The sequence below is a fragment of the Balaenoptera borealis genome, assembly GCF_965194805.1.
Source record: "Balaenoptera borealis genome assembly, chromosome: 11".
Taxonomy (NCBI): domain Eukaryota; kingdom Metazoa; phylum Chordata; class Mammalia; order Artiodactyla; family Balaenopteridae; genus Balaenoptera; species Balaenoptera borealis.
Window position 1 is genome coordinate 9487108 of NC_138868.1, and position 13157 is coordinate 9500264.

The window sequence follows — 13157 nt, forward strand, 5'->3', positions numbered from 1 at the left end:
AGAATTACCGTAAAGCCTCAACGCGCCGCCGCGGCGCAACCCCTCTGCCGGCCTCGCCACGGCGGATCCGACTCTCGCTGCCCGGCTCCTAGGACAGGGGCTATGCTGGCCCTCTGTGCACGCGAGCTTCCTAGTGGGCTGCGGGGAACTCCTCCTCCTCCTCATGAGGCGGAGCGGTGGTGTTGATGGCGAGATGCAAGAAGTGATGTGCCGCGGTTTTGTAATTGAAAATTGAAAACCACCGCTGCACGCACTGAAGTCCTTCCTCTGCCCGAGATGTTTCGCAGACTTGCTAGTTATTCTCTTCCTTTTAATTGTCTCTCCCCGTAACGTTTGGTAAAGAACAGAAAGATAACCTCTGTAATTGGTCTGGTTCTGTGCCTGGGGTGCACTGAAGAGTCTGAAAGCCCTCCTCTGAGCCTCAAGATCTCAGCTCTAAATACCTTCAACCACAAGTGACCTAATTTTTTTGTGACACTTTTCCTCCTCCCTGCCCCAGAGCCTGAAAGACTTTGATCCCCCTAGATGATTGATTGTATTCCCCCGGAGCTGCCCTAGATTACTGTTACCATAGTGAACTTCAAATAGAAGTTTGCATTTCTATCCAGTAAAACAACTGCAAGATACTAGATTAGTGACATGAACCAAAGGATACATTATTCTGTTATGTAAAATAGGGCAAAAACTCACGGGGCCTGAAGCTTTGAATTAGGAGAAGAAATAAGCAGCGGGCATTGTGCAGAGAGAACTCAGTCCTTTTCTAAAAGTCCTGCCTTTTCTCCGAGACCACAGAGATGCAGCCAGAAGGCATCAGCAACCAAAGTTATATTATTGACTTTCTGACCACTCTGGCTAACATAGCCCCACATCTGGCAATTGTTATTTATGAAATTTCCCCTAGACAGCTATTAAGCTATGAAAGTTCTCTCAACACTGGACTATTGTACACAAAAGGCACTCTAGAAACATCTTCCTATCTCTTCTCCGGGTAGTCGAATGTGTGTCTCATATTCAAATTGCGTTAACTGCAGCTACTTTGAATCCCAGCCTACATTACTCTATCACTGGGGTACCTCTTAGGGACCCAGTTTGACAGCGCAAGCCAGGGGATGCAGATAAATTCAACATCAGCCTAAGGTCCAGGCCATGGAAAGGAAGCCTCCTCCAGCCATAAATATGCTATACCATAATCTTGACTAGGAAATCTTCAGTTCATCCTGCTATAATTGTAATTCACCTAAATTCACTTTTTGAGAAAAGAAGGTAAGGTTTCAGTATGATAGGACAACCTAACTCTCTAGTTGCTTTTCTTCCCCTTACGTGGAAGGTTGACTGTTCAAATAGTGAGTACTTTTGGCTCAAAATGTGGCATGGATCAAAGCATAACTTTATATGGGTCAGTAAAACCCAGTCATACATGTAATGATTTCTTAAACTGGCCTCCCCAGGAAGATAAGCTGGCTGTGTCAATAAAAGTCTCAAGGGCTTCCCTGGTGGCGCAGTGGTTGGGAATCTGCCTGCCAATGCAGGGGACACGGGTTCGAGCCCTGGTCTGGGAAGATCCCACATGCCGCGGAGCAACCAGGCCCGTGAGCCACAACTACTGAGCCTGCGCGTCTGGAGCCTGTGCTCCGCAACAAGAGAGGCCGTGACAGTGAGAGGCCCGCGTACCGCAATGAAGAGTGGCCCCTGCTTGCCACAACTAGAGAAATCCCTCGCACAGAAACGAAGACCCAACACAGCCAAAAATAAATAAATTAATAAAAAAAAAGCACAAATATTAAAAAAAAAAAAGTCTCAAGAGGTCTTAGAAGGAAACAAGGCACTGAGAGAAATATGGGTCCATTTCTCTTCTGCTGTGTCAGCTTTGAAAGAGAGGGACAGATAAGCAATTGCTTTTGCTCTGATAGACAGGGTGGGGGAATTTCGTGAAAGATGTGGGCACTGGTCATGTCCTGGGGCTGAACAGTCAACGTTAGATCCATCCTGGGGGATGGTGCCCCTAATCCTGAACCCTGACCCTGAGCCCCTCCCCGTGATGGGAAGGGTGACAGCCATATAACCGAGCCATGGTCTCAGATTTTATTGAGCATCAGAATCACTTGGAGATGAAGTACAGATTGCTGGGCCCCACTCCAGCATTTCTGACTCAGTAGATCTGGGGGGTGGGAGACCCAAGAATTTGCATTTCTAATGAGTTCTTAGGTGATGCTGCTGTTGGTCATCTGGGGACCACTCGTTGAGAACCACTTATCTAGAAGGAGCTATTGAGATCTTGTCCTTTGAAAACTCATCCAGACTGACGTTTGTGACAGCCTTCTTCATGGGATCTAGAGTAGGGGATTAGGAGGTTGGGAAATTTGTGCCGTTTTTGGTTTTCCTTTTTTTCATTCAAGTGTTCCATGAATGATGAACGAGCTTTTGTTTCGTAAGTGTCCAGTGTTAGAGTGCTCAGTTCACTTCATCTGGGAGGGTAGGCTGGGGGGAATTGAACTAGGCTGGGAACGATTAAAATGAGGCTCCCCAAATAAACTTGCAGCACTGATAGCAGTTCTCAGTGAAGAGGCAGCTATTCCAAGAGGTGTCTCAGTGAAGAGGCAGCTATTCCAAGAGGTGTCTATCGGCTAAGCTTCCTGCCATAGCACCACCCACATCTTTTCCACGGAAATTCCCAGCGCTGACTATAGTCCTTTGGTGGGCTTTTCTGTCCACAGACTAAGCGATGAGCATCTTACGGGCAGGAACCTTGACAGTTCTATTTGCAACACAAGGCCAGACCAGTGCCTGGCTCTCTGAAGATTTTCATAAATGTTTGCTGGATAAAGAACAAATGGTTCAGAAACTTAAAAAAGCAAATTCCCAGAAGTCTGGGGCAATAGCTCTTGGAAAGAATGAAACCGGAGTGATCTGGATATTTGTGAGCTGATCAGTGAGCACAACTTATTGCTATGGGAGAAAAACACTGGATTTCAGATAGAGGTGCCTGGAGTCCATTTTCCTGGCAGAGTCACACCGGTGCCTACTTGAGGGCTGTGGCTTAGAGGTAGTAACAGCCCCATGATGGGCACCATCTGTGCTGTTGAGTTCAGTGCTTCATGCCCTGGGCCTGGCACAGAGCCTGGTACACAGCAACTGCTCAAAATGGTTTTTTTTTTAACTTTAAAAAAAATTTATTTAATTTATTTTCAAATTTTTGGCTGTGTTGGGTCTTCGTTGCTGCGCATGGGCTTTCTCTAGTTGCAGCGAGCGGGGGCTACTCTTCGTTGTGACGTGCGGGCTTCTCATTGCGGTAGCTTCTCTTGTTGTGGAGCACAGGCTCTAGGTGCACAGGCTTCAGTAGTTGCGGCTTGCAGGCTCTATCTAGAGTGCAGGCTCAGTAGTTGTGGCGCACGGGCTTAGTTGCTCCGTGGCCTGTGGGATCTTCCCGGACCAGGGCTCAAACCTGTGTCCTCTGCATTGGCAGGCGTATTCTTAACCACTGCTCCACCAAGGAAGCCCTCAAAATGCTTACTGAATAAAAAATGGACCTACTTCATTCAGATGGGGGGGCTTCAGCATCGGACAGGGGTTGGGCTGAGGTTTGGGGGTCCTGAGGATACTGATGGATAGTAATTATAATTCAAAGCTCAACATCTGAATAAGAGAACATACTTATTTTACTTGCATAAGGAAAGATCCTTCTCTAGATTAATCAACCCTAAGAAGTCTAAGCTGGATACATTTTCAGCTGAAAAATACATTTTCAGGTAAGGGGTGTATTTGTTATAGACAAAGCATGGCAAAGTATAAAGAACAAAATTAAACTGGCTATAACTCTGCCACTTGGAGATACTCACAGTTAAGTTTTTTGGTATATTTCTCCCTTTCACTATTAGGGTGCTCTATTTCTTACTTTTTCACCCCAGGTAGCATTATTTGTGAGCATTTCCATGCTATTAAATGTTTTCCATGTTGTACTATTAGAAATAATACTTCAGGGAACATTTTTATACATAAGTCCTTATTTGCATTTTTAGATTAATCCTCTAAGAAAAATCCTTAAAGTAGATTTTTTTAGGTCAAAGGTTATGATACATGTTGGAGGTGGAGCAGGAAATAAGCTATGTTTCAAGAGTATCGATGAATTATGACTTTCCTCCTACCAAGAGTTCACAAAAAGTATGAGAATTGTTTCTAAAATAGTTTCGGAGAGCCACAGATTTTAAATGGAGTCGATCGCTGTGTTACTGCTTTGGACAGGATTCCAGTCATCAGTCCCTTTGAAATGTTTCCCTGCATAATAAGCACATAGCATGCAAATTTCTAAATCCAGAAAGGAAAGAGCAAATAAATAAGCTTCTAAAATGTAAGGCCCTTTAAGAAACCAAGTAAGCTACACAATGCTTACTGGAATTAGGCTACTCTGCAAGGCAGGCTGGGTAAATTCTCAAGATGACAGGCCACTAAACTGTTTTTCTAGGGACAATAAGGGACCCTGCTTGGCACCTGTTTTGGGAGAAGTGGAGAAAGCACATAGGCAGCCAGCCAAAAGCTTTAGTGCCTCATTGGAATTCATCTGGGGTGCGGTGGGCATCTGTCTTTGGACTGTTTTGTTCACTGTTTGTCCCTGTGCCTGGCAAGGAACCACAACATCACACTGTAGGCTTCACAACCACACACTCTCCCCTGAATATATTTCCCTAATTCCACTGGGCACAACCTGATGTAACATTGTCTGTGCTGGGAGGTGCTTAGAGGAATATGAAAGCTCTCAAAAATCCAAGGTGACTGTAGGGAGATTATCAACTAGCTGTAGACACCGGACAGATTGTACTAGTCAAAGTTTCTGGTTGCATACATTGATACCCATCTGGCTAGATGAAGTTTGTGAAATAGAAAATAATATATATATGTGTTCCTGACACAGAGCTCCTAAAACCCTTGTAAATCCCTAAGTGATAAGAACACGAGGAGCATCTTTTGTTCTAATGAGGTGACTCTAGGTGGGCTCCTGGGTGAACCCTGGATGGGGGCTGGTCACCAGAAAGACCAAGCCGTGATTTGAAGTGTGGAATTTTCAGCTCCATCCATCATCCTCCAGAGAGGGGAGAGGGGTTGGAAAGGGAGTTAATAATTGATCATGCCTACGAGAGGAAGCCTCCATAAAATCCCAATAGTATGGGGTTCAGTGAGCTTTCAAGTTGGTGAATACATCCATGTACTGGGAGGGTGGCGCACCCCAACTCCACAAGAACAGAAGCTCCTGCACTCGGGACCCCGCCCCTCCCAGACCTCACCCTATGTACTCTTCATCTGTCTCTTCATCTATATCCTTTATCGTATCCTATAATAAACTGGTAAATATATTTCCCTGAGTTCTATGAGCCACTCTAGCAAAGTAATTGAACCTTATGGCCGCGGGTGTGTGTGTGTGTGTGTGTGTGTATCATGGAAACCCCTGATTTGTCCCCACGTTTGACAGAAGTTGTAGGTAACCTGGGGTGCTACACCTGCGATTGGCATTGGAAGTGGGGTGGGAGCAGTCTTGTGGGACTGAGCCCTTAACCTGTGGCATAGTGTCAGAACTGAGTTAAACTGTAGGACACCCAGCTGGTGTTGTGGAGAATTGCTTGGGGCAGGGACCACCCCTCCACACACACATCTGGTATAGAAGTATTGTGAATGTGGTGATAGTATGAGAGCAAAGGAGACATACAGGAGCAAAGGACAGAAGGAGACATACAGAGCAAAGACTTGTAGTTTTCCCCAATACAAAGGTGCAAAAGGATTTGTTAGAGAATATTAAGAACCTCTGGGATGCTCTAAATCCACGTAGATGGGAAAAATAACCAACCGTGCGATGGAGCTTACTCTAGGCTCCAGAGAATATACCTTCACCACCTCACTAGGCACCCTCATTAGTCACGTTCCCTTGGGACTGGACACCTGTCTCTCCAGCTCTGCTTCCCCTGGCCACCAGCGACCTTGGCTACTTGACTACCAGGAGCACATTCCCCCCTGCCACTCCTTCACCTTGCTCATTTGTGAAGCCACAACTCATGTGGATGCATCTGGTTGGCGGAACCCAGGTCATGGGCCCCCACCTTAGCTGCAAGGAAGTCTAGGAATGCCCATTGTGGAGTTTCTACTGTGGGAAGGCATGCTTCATATAAAAATATTGCCAAAATGTAGGGAGAATCTTGAAAAGATTGGGTGGCTGCAAATGACAAATATCCATTATCCAATGAATGAAAACTACTGGGGTAAAAAAAAGGAACACAGTCAAAGATTTTGTGGAATAAATTATTTGGGTATTAGAGGATTTCAGAGAAAGGAAAGGAACTTGTGAACCATGGTTTGGCACAGACAATCTTGAATTTGGTACAAAGGAAATAAAGGATTTGAATTGGAAGAGGAAATGGAAACAGAGGGCATTTCAGGCGGAAATTTAGCTTGGGCAAAGGCATGGAGAAGGAGGGGGCTGTATAATTTGTTGTCCAAACCAGCACACTTGAGGGTAAAAGTGTAACCGAGCAGGACCCTATGAGGCCTTCCCAGGACAGATCCCCCCATGTCCTGTGCCTGCCTCTTGTTTTCATAAAATCTTTAGATTCCTAGGTCTTCCTGAGTTCCAAAGAATAAATGTAATCAAAGTGTGAAAATGCAGAAACAAAGGAAAACAGCGAAGCAAGACAAAAAAATAATAGTTAGCCATTAAACAAAGTCAAGGACCTTTAGTTCCTCCTCAAGGGCTAAGATAATATTCTGAGCCATGTCCTTTGAGCTGTTTTGCAGATACTGAAAGCCCCACCAGGTGGAAGAAGTTAACTGTATGCTGACCACGAACACGTGGGCCCCAGACTGGTTGGAACCAGAAGGTTGATGATGTTGACTCCTGATTGCCTCACCACCAACCAATCAGAAGAATGTCCATGAGCTGATTGTGTACCCTGCAACCCTCTCCCTCACCCAGTCTTTAAAAACCTTCCTCTGAAAGCCATCAGATAGTTCAGGCCTTTTGAGTGTTAGCTGCCTGGACTCCTTGCTTGGTGCCCTGCAATAAACCTTACACTTTCCTTTACCACAACCCAGTGTCAGTAGATTGGCTTTACTGCAAGTGGGTGAGTGGACCCAAGTTTTGTTTGCTAACAAAATGAAACACTCTAAAAAATTATACTGGGACAATAGGCATCAACTGGGATTCGAGCCAGGAAAACTGGGGTTGACCCCTTATAGATAGGAGAATGCCTAAACTTCTTAACATAGCCACAAGTAGTTGAACATATTTCATCACTCTTGGGAATTCCCTCCTCTCCAGGCTTAACTTCATTCTGTACTTTAAAACCCAGTTTAAATGAACCCCCTCTGTGAAGCCTTCCCCCTCACCCCTCACCCCCCTGCAGCATCAGTCACTCCCTCACTGTATGAGTTTCCTATTGCTGCTGTAACAAATTATCACAAATTTCATGGCTTAAAACGACACAAATTTATTATCTTACAATTCTGGAGGTCAGAAGTCCAAGATGGGCTGCAGGATTGTGTCCTTACTGGAGGCTCCAGAAAAGAATACATTTCCTTGCCTTTTCTAGCTCCTAGAGGCCACCTTTATTCCTTGACTCATGGCCTCTTCCTCCATTTTCAAAGCCAACAGCCTAGTATCTTTAAATCTCTCTGTCTCTCTCTGTCTCTGTCTCTCTCTCCCTCTCTCACTTCTGCTTCTGTTGTCACTTTACCTTCTCTCTTTACTGCCGTTGTCATGTTGCCTGCTTGACCCTGACCCATCTGCCTCCTTCTTATAAAGTCCCTTGTGATTAAATTGGCCCCTCTTGGACAATCCAGGATAATCTCTCCTTCTCAAAGTCCTTAATCTCTGTCTCTCACATGCACAGCTTTGAATATGATTACTTTATAGCTCACGTTGGTTGTGTGCCTGTTCCATCAGAACAGAGTTTATGATCGCTTGGGTTCAGCTAGATGTAGTGACCTGAATCCTTCCCTGTACCTAACCTTAACTCAAACCCAACCAAGTACTGTTCTCCCTGACTTGTCTGGAATTTAGCTATCTGGCAGAGGGCTGGGGAAGGTGGCTGATGGTCGCAGGGATTAGTGTTTGGTTTCCATTTGCTCCTCCCATCTCAGCCCCATGCCTTTACTTAGTTTTCTGATGGACCTCATGTCCCCAGTTTCAGTCCAAACTCTCTTATACTCATTCTTTTTTTTTTCCCCACATCTTTATTGGAGTATAAATGCTACACAGGGGCTTCCTTGGTGGCACAGTGGTTGGGAGCCCGCCTGCCGACGCAGGTGACATGGGTTCGAGCCCTGGTCCGGGAAGATCCCACATGCCGTGGAGCAATGAAGCCCGTGCACCACAACTACTGAGCCTGTGCTCTGGAGCCCACGAGCCACAACTACTGAGCCTGAGTGCCACAACTACTGAAGCCTGTATGCCTAGAGCCCGTGCTCTGCAACGGGAGAGGCCACCCAATGAGAAGCCTGCGCACTGCAGCGAGGGGTGGCCCCTGCTCGCCACAACTAGAGAAAAGCCTGCGCACAGCAACAAAGACCCAAGGCAGCCAAAAATAAAAATAAATAAAATTAATTAATTTAAAAAAATGCTATACAATGTTGTGTTAGTTTCTGCTGTACAACAAAGTGAATCAGCTATATGTATACATATATCCCCCTATCCCCTCCCTCTTGCGTCTCCCTCCCACCCTCCCTATCCCACCCCTCTAGGTGGTCACAAAGCACCGAGCTGATCTCCCTGTGCTATGCGGCTCCTTCCCACTAGCTATCTATTTTACATTTGGTAGTGTATATATGTCAATGCTACGCTCTCACTTCATCCCAGCTTCCCCCTCCCCCCCATGCCCTTAAGTCTGTTCTCTACATCTGTGTCTTAATTCCTGCCCTGCCAATAGGTTCATCCATACCATTTTTAAAAATTCCATATATATGCTTTAGCATACGGTATTTGTTTTTCTCTTTCTCACTTACTTCACTCTGTGTGACAGATTCTAGGTCCATCCACCTCACTACAAATAACTCAATTTTGTTCCTTTTTATGGCTGAGTAATATTCCATCGTATATATGTGCCACATCTTCTTTATCCATTCATCTGTCGATGGACATTTAGGTTGGTTCCATGTCCTGGCTATTGTAAATAGAGCTGCAGTGAACATTGTGGTACATGACTCTTTTTGAATTATGGTTTTCTCAGGGTATATGCCCAGTAGTGGGATTGCTGGGTCATATGGTAGTTTTAGTTTTAGTTTTTTAAGGAACCTCCATACTGTTCTCCATAGTGGCTGTATCAATTTACATTTTCACCAACAGTGTAGGAGGGTTCCCTTTTCTCCACACCCTCTCCAGCATTTATTGTTTGTAGATTTTTTGACGATCGCCATTCTGACTGGTGTGAGGTGATATCGTATTATAGTTTTGATTTACATTTCTCTAATAATTAACAATGTTGAACATCTTTTCATGTACCCCTTGGCCATCTGTATGTCTTTGGAGAAATGTCTATTTAGGTCTTCTGCCCATTTTTTGATTGGGTTGTTTGTTTCTATGATATTAAGCTGCATGAGCTGTTTGTAAATTTTGGAGATTAATCCCTTGTCAGTCTCATCGTTTGCAAATATTTTCTCCCATTCTGTGGGTTGTCTTTTTGGTTTGTTTATGGTTTCCTTTGCTGTGCAAAAGCTTCTGAGTTTAATTAGGCCCAATTTGTTTATTTTTGTTTTTATTTCCATTACTCTGGGAGACAGATCAAAGAAGATATTGCTGCAATTTATGTCAGAGAGTGTTCTGCCTATGTTTTCCTCTAAGAGTTTTATAGTGTCCAGTCTTAAATTTAGGTCTTTAATCCATTTTGAGTTTATTTTTGTGTATGGTGTTGAAGAGTGTTCTAATTTCATTTTTTTACATGTAGCTGTCCAGTTTTCCCAGCACCATTTATTGAAGAGACTGTCTTCCCTCCATTGTATAGTCTTGCCTCCTTTGTCATAGGTTAAGTGCTTTGACTATAGATTGACTCTGAAAGTTGGAGATCAATAGCTCGTGTTTGCATTACTGTCCTTCCATCTCCAAGTCTTGGGCTCTCTCTGTCCTAAATGATTCAGCACCTCCTTCCATTCTAATACTGTAACTCAAATATTTTAGGAAAGAACTAAGATGTAAATCATAAATAAAATCCTGTTTGTTCTATTAATGTATTACTAACCCTATGCTTTATTTATTTTTTTTTAATTTTTAAAATTTTATTTATTTATTTATTTATTTTTGGCTGTGTTGGGTCTTCGTTTCTGTGTGAGGGCTTTCTCTAGTTGCGGCGAGCGGGGGCCACTCTTCATCGCGGTGCGCGGGCCTCTCACTGTGGCGGCCTCTCTTGTTGCGGAGCACAGGCTCCAGACTCGCAGGCTCAGCAGTTGTGGCTCACGGGCCTAGTTGCTCCACAGCGTGTGGGATCTTCCCAGACCAGGGCTCGAACCCGTGTCCCCTGCATTGGCAGGCAGACTCTCAACCGCTGTGCCACCAGGGCACCCCCTGGAGCTGATCTTTTGACAGCTCTTTTACTCCCATGTGTATTTTTCACTTGATTCAGAACTCGGAGGGGGAGATGTGATTGTTCAACACTCTCACAAACAACAGTGTGGGCTCTGGAGACAGGATCCAGTCTCAAATCCCAGTCCTTTCATTTACTAGTTTTGTGACCTCTGGCATGTTACCTTCTCTGATCCTCAATTTATTCATCTGGAACATGGGGATTGTGATAATTAGCCACCGTTAGAGCTGTTTAAATAGTGGATATAATGAACTTAATACATTTCTTGACGCATTAAGTGCTCAATAAATGTTAATTATTTTGATCTACGCTCTGAAACAGTTCAAATGGCATAGAAATTACCTGATCCTTGCAGGTTAGTGAAAATTGTTTAGTAAATCCATCTGGTCTGGGGGCTTTGTGAGTTAGATCAGGGGTCAGGAAGTCATGGCCCATGGGTCAAATCTGGCCCTACACCTGTTTTTGCATGGCCTGTAAGCTAAGAATAGATTTTACATTTTTTAAATGATTGAAAAAATCAAAAGAGGAATAATATTATTCATTTATTTATCTTGGAAAACTATTTTTTTATTGAAGTATATCTGACATATAACATTGTGTAAATTTAAGGTGTACCACAGGTTAATTGGATACATTTATATATTGTAATATGATTGCCAGTGTAGCAATAATTAGCATGTCTGTCATATAATATAATTACCATTTCTTTTTAGTGGTTGGAACGGTTAAGTTCTAGTCTCTTAGCAGGTCTGATGATTATAATATAATATTGTTGTCTATATTCATTGTACTGTGCACTAGATCTCTAGGGCTTATTTACTACTTGTTGCAAGTTTGTGTCCTTAAACAACATCTGTCTTATACCCCCACCGCCCACCCCCTGGTAGCCACCATTTTACTTTCTGTTTCTACACGTTTGGCTTTTTTAGATTTAGCATATGAGGATATCATACAGTATTTGTTTTTCTCTGTCTGACTTATCTCACTTAGCATAATGTCTCAAGCTCCATTCATGTCGCAAATGGGAGGATGTCCTTTCTCATGACTGAATAATATTCCGTGGTATATAAATATATACCACATCTTCTTTTATCCATTCGTCCACTGATGGGCACTTAGGTTGTTTCCATATCTTGGCTCTTGTGAATAATGCTGCAATGAACCATGGGAGTGCAAACATTTCCAAAAGAAGAATAATACATTGTGACACTTGGAGATTATGTGAAAATCCAATTTCAGTGTCCATAAATAAAGATTTATTGGGAGACGACCATGCTCATTTGTTACAGACTGTTTTCATGTTACAATGGCCGAGTTGAGTAGTTGCAGCAGAGACCTGTGTGTCCATCAAGCCTAGAATATTTACTACCTGGCCCCTTATGGAAAAAGTTTGCTGACCCTGAAGCAGACGACTGACACCTTCTAATTTCTTCTATGCTTATTATCCTATTCAGAAATATAGTAAGAGTAAGAGAGGAGGATTTTCTCCTTTGCCATGTTGAGCAGGCAGTGATGATGGCATAGCCAATGAGAGATGGTATGTAGATAGCAAATATCTCAATGAGGTTGTCATTAGATTCCCATTAATGTAGAGCAGGAAAATCTTAAAATGAAGCCTGAGTTGTCCATTCCTGTGCATTACAAGGTCAAGGGCCCACATTGAAATCCTGCAGTGTGTGTCTGTTTAGCGCAATCCTGGCAACCTTACTTGTTTCTTCTGAGCTGGACTATTGTCCTCCCTCTGCTCAAATAAATCCAGACCATTCTCTTCCAGGAGCCACTTCAGAATATGTTCCTTACCATCGATCAATGGAAAGAAATGATGTATGTGGAAGTATTGTGTGAAATGTGGACTAGAATAAAATGTTGACTATTATGGTTATTTTATACAAATGCGATTGTCTGGGTTTGTTTGGTTTGCTTGATCAACCCTGGCACAGCCTTTCCTGCTGCTTGCTGAAGGCCTATTTCTGGTTATCCTGGGTTTCGTCTCTGCTGCTGATGTTGGGTTCTGTCCTTTGGATGGAGAAGAGGATGCCTGCAGACCCAGAGCTGCTGTTTATAATCAATACTACTGTTGTTTTATTTTTGTTAACAGAGCTCACCCTCTTTGTCTGATGGAACTCAGCTACCTTCCATCAATGTACAATGACCAAGGACATTGTTATGCCTTTGGGAAAGGGTTGATAGGGGGATGCAACAGCAACTAGGGTGTCAATGACAAAGTCCCAGGTTCCCATCCTCCTATATCCAGGTTAACTGCCAAGCCTCCGGGTAAATGTCTAAGTGTCCTAGACAAGGCATCCTGTATTTCCCTTTTGCTTTTGGATTCTGTCATCGCTGCTCCAGGCAATTCTGTTAATCATTCCCTTTGTCAAGTTTACCCAGGGTTGGGCAGATCCCATGAGCAGATTCCCTTAAACTCACACGCCCCTGACTTGTAAGCCAGAACCATCAACTTCCAGTGCGAACTGTGAGGGCTGGAGATGGCTCAAACCAGCGGACACTCTCCATCGCTGTATGGTCCAGTGGGAGTTTAACACTGGCCTATTTTATGCTTGGGCAATGAGGCCTTGTGCCCAAATTCATAATTTTATATTATCCCTA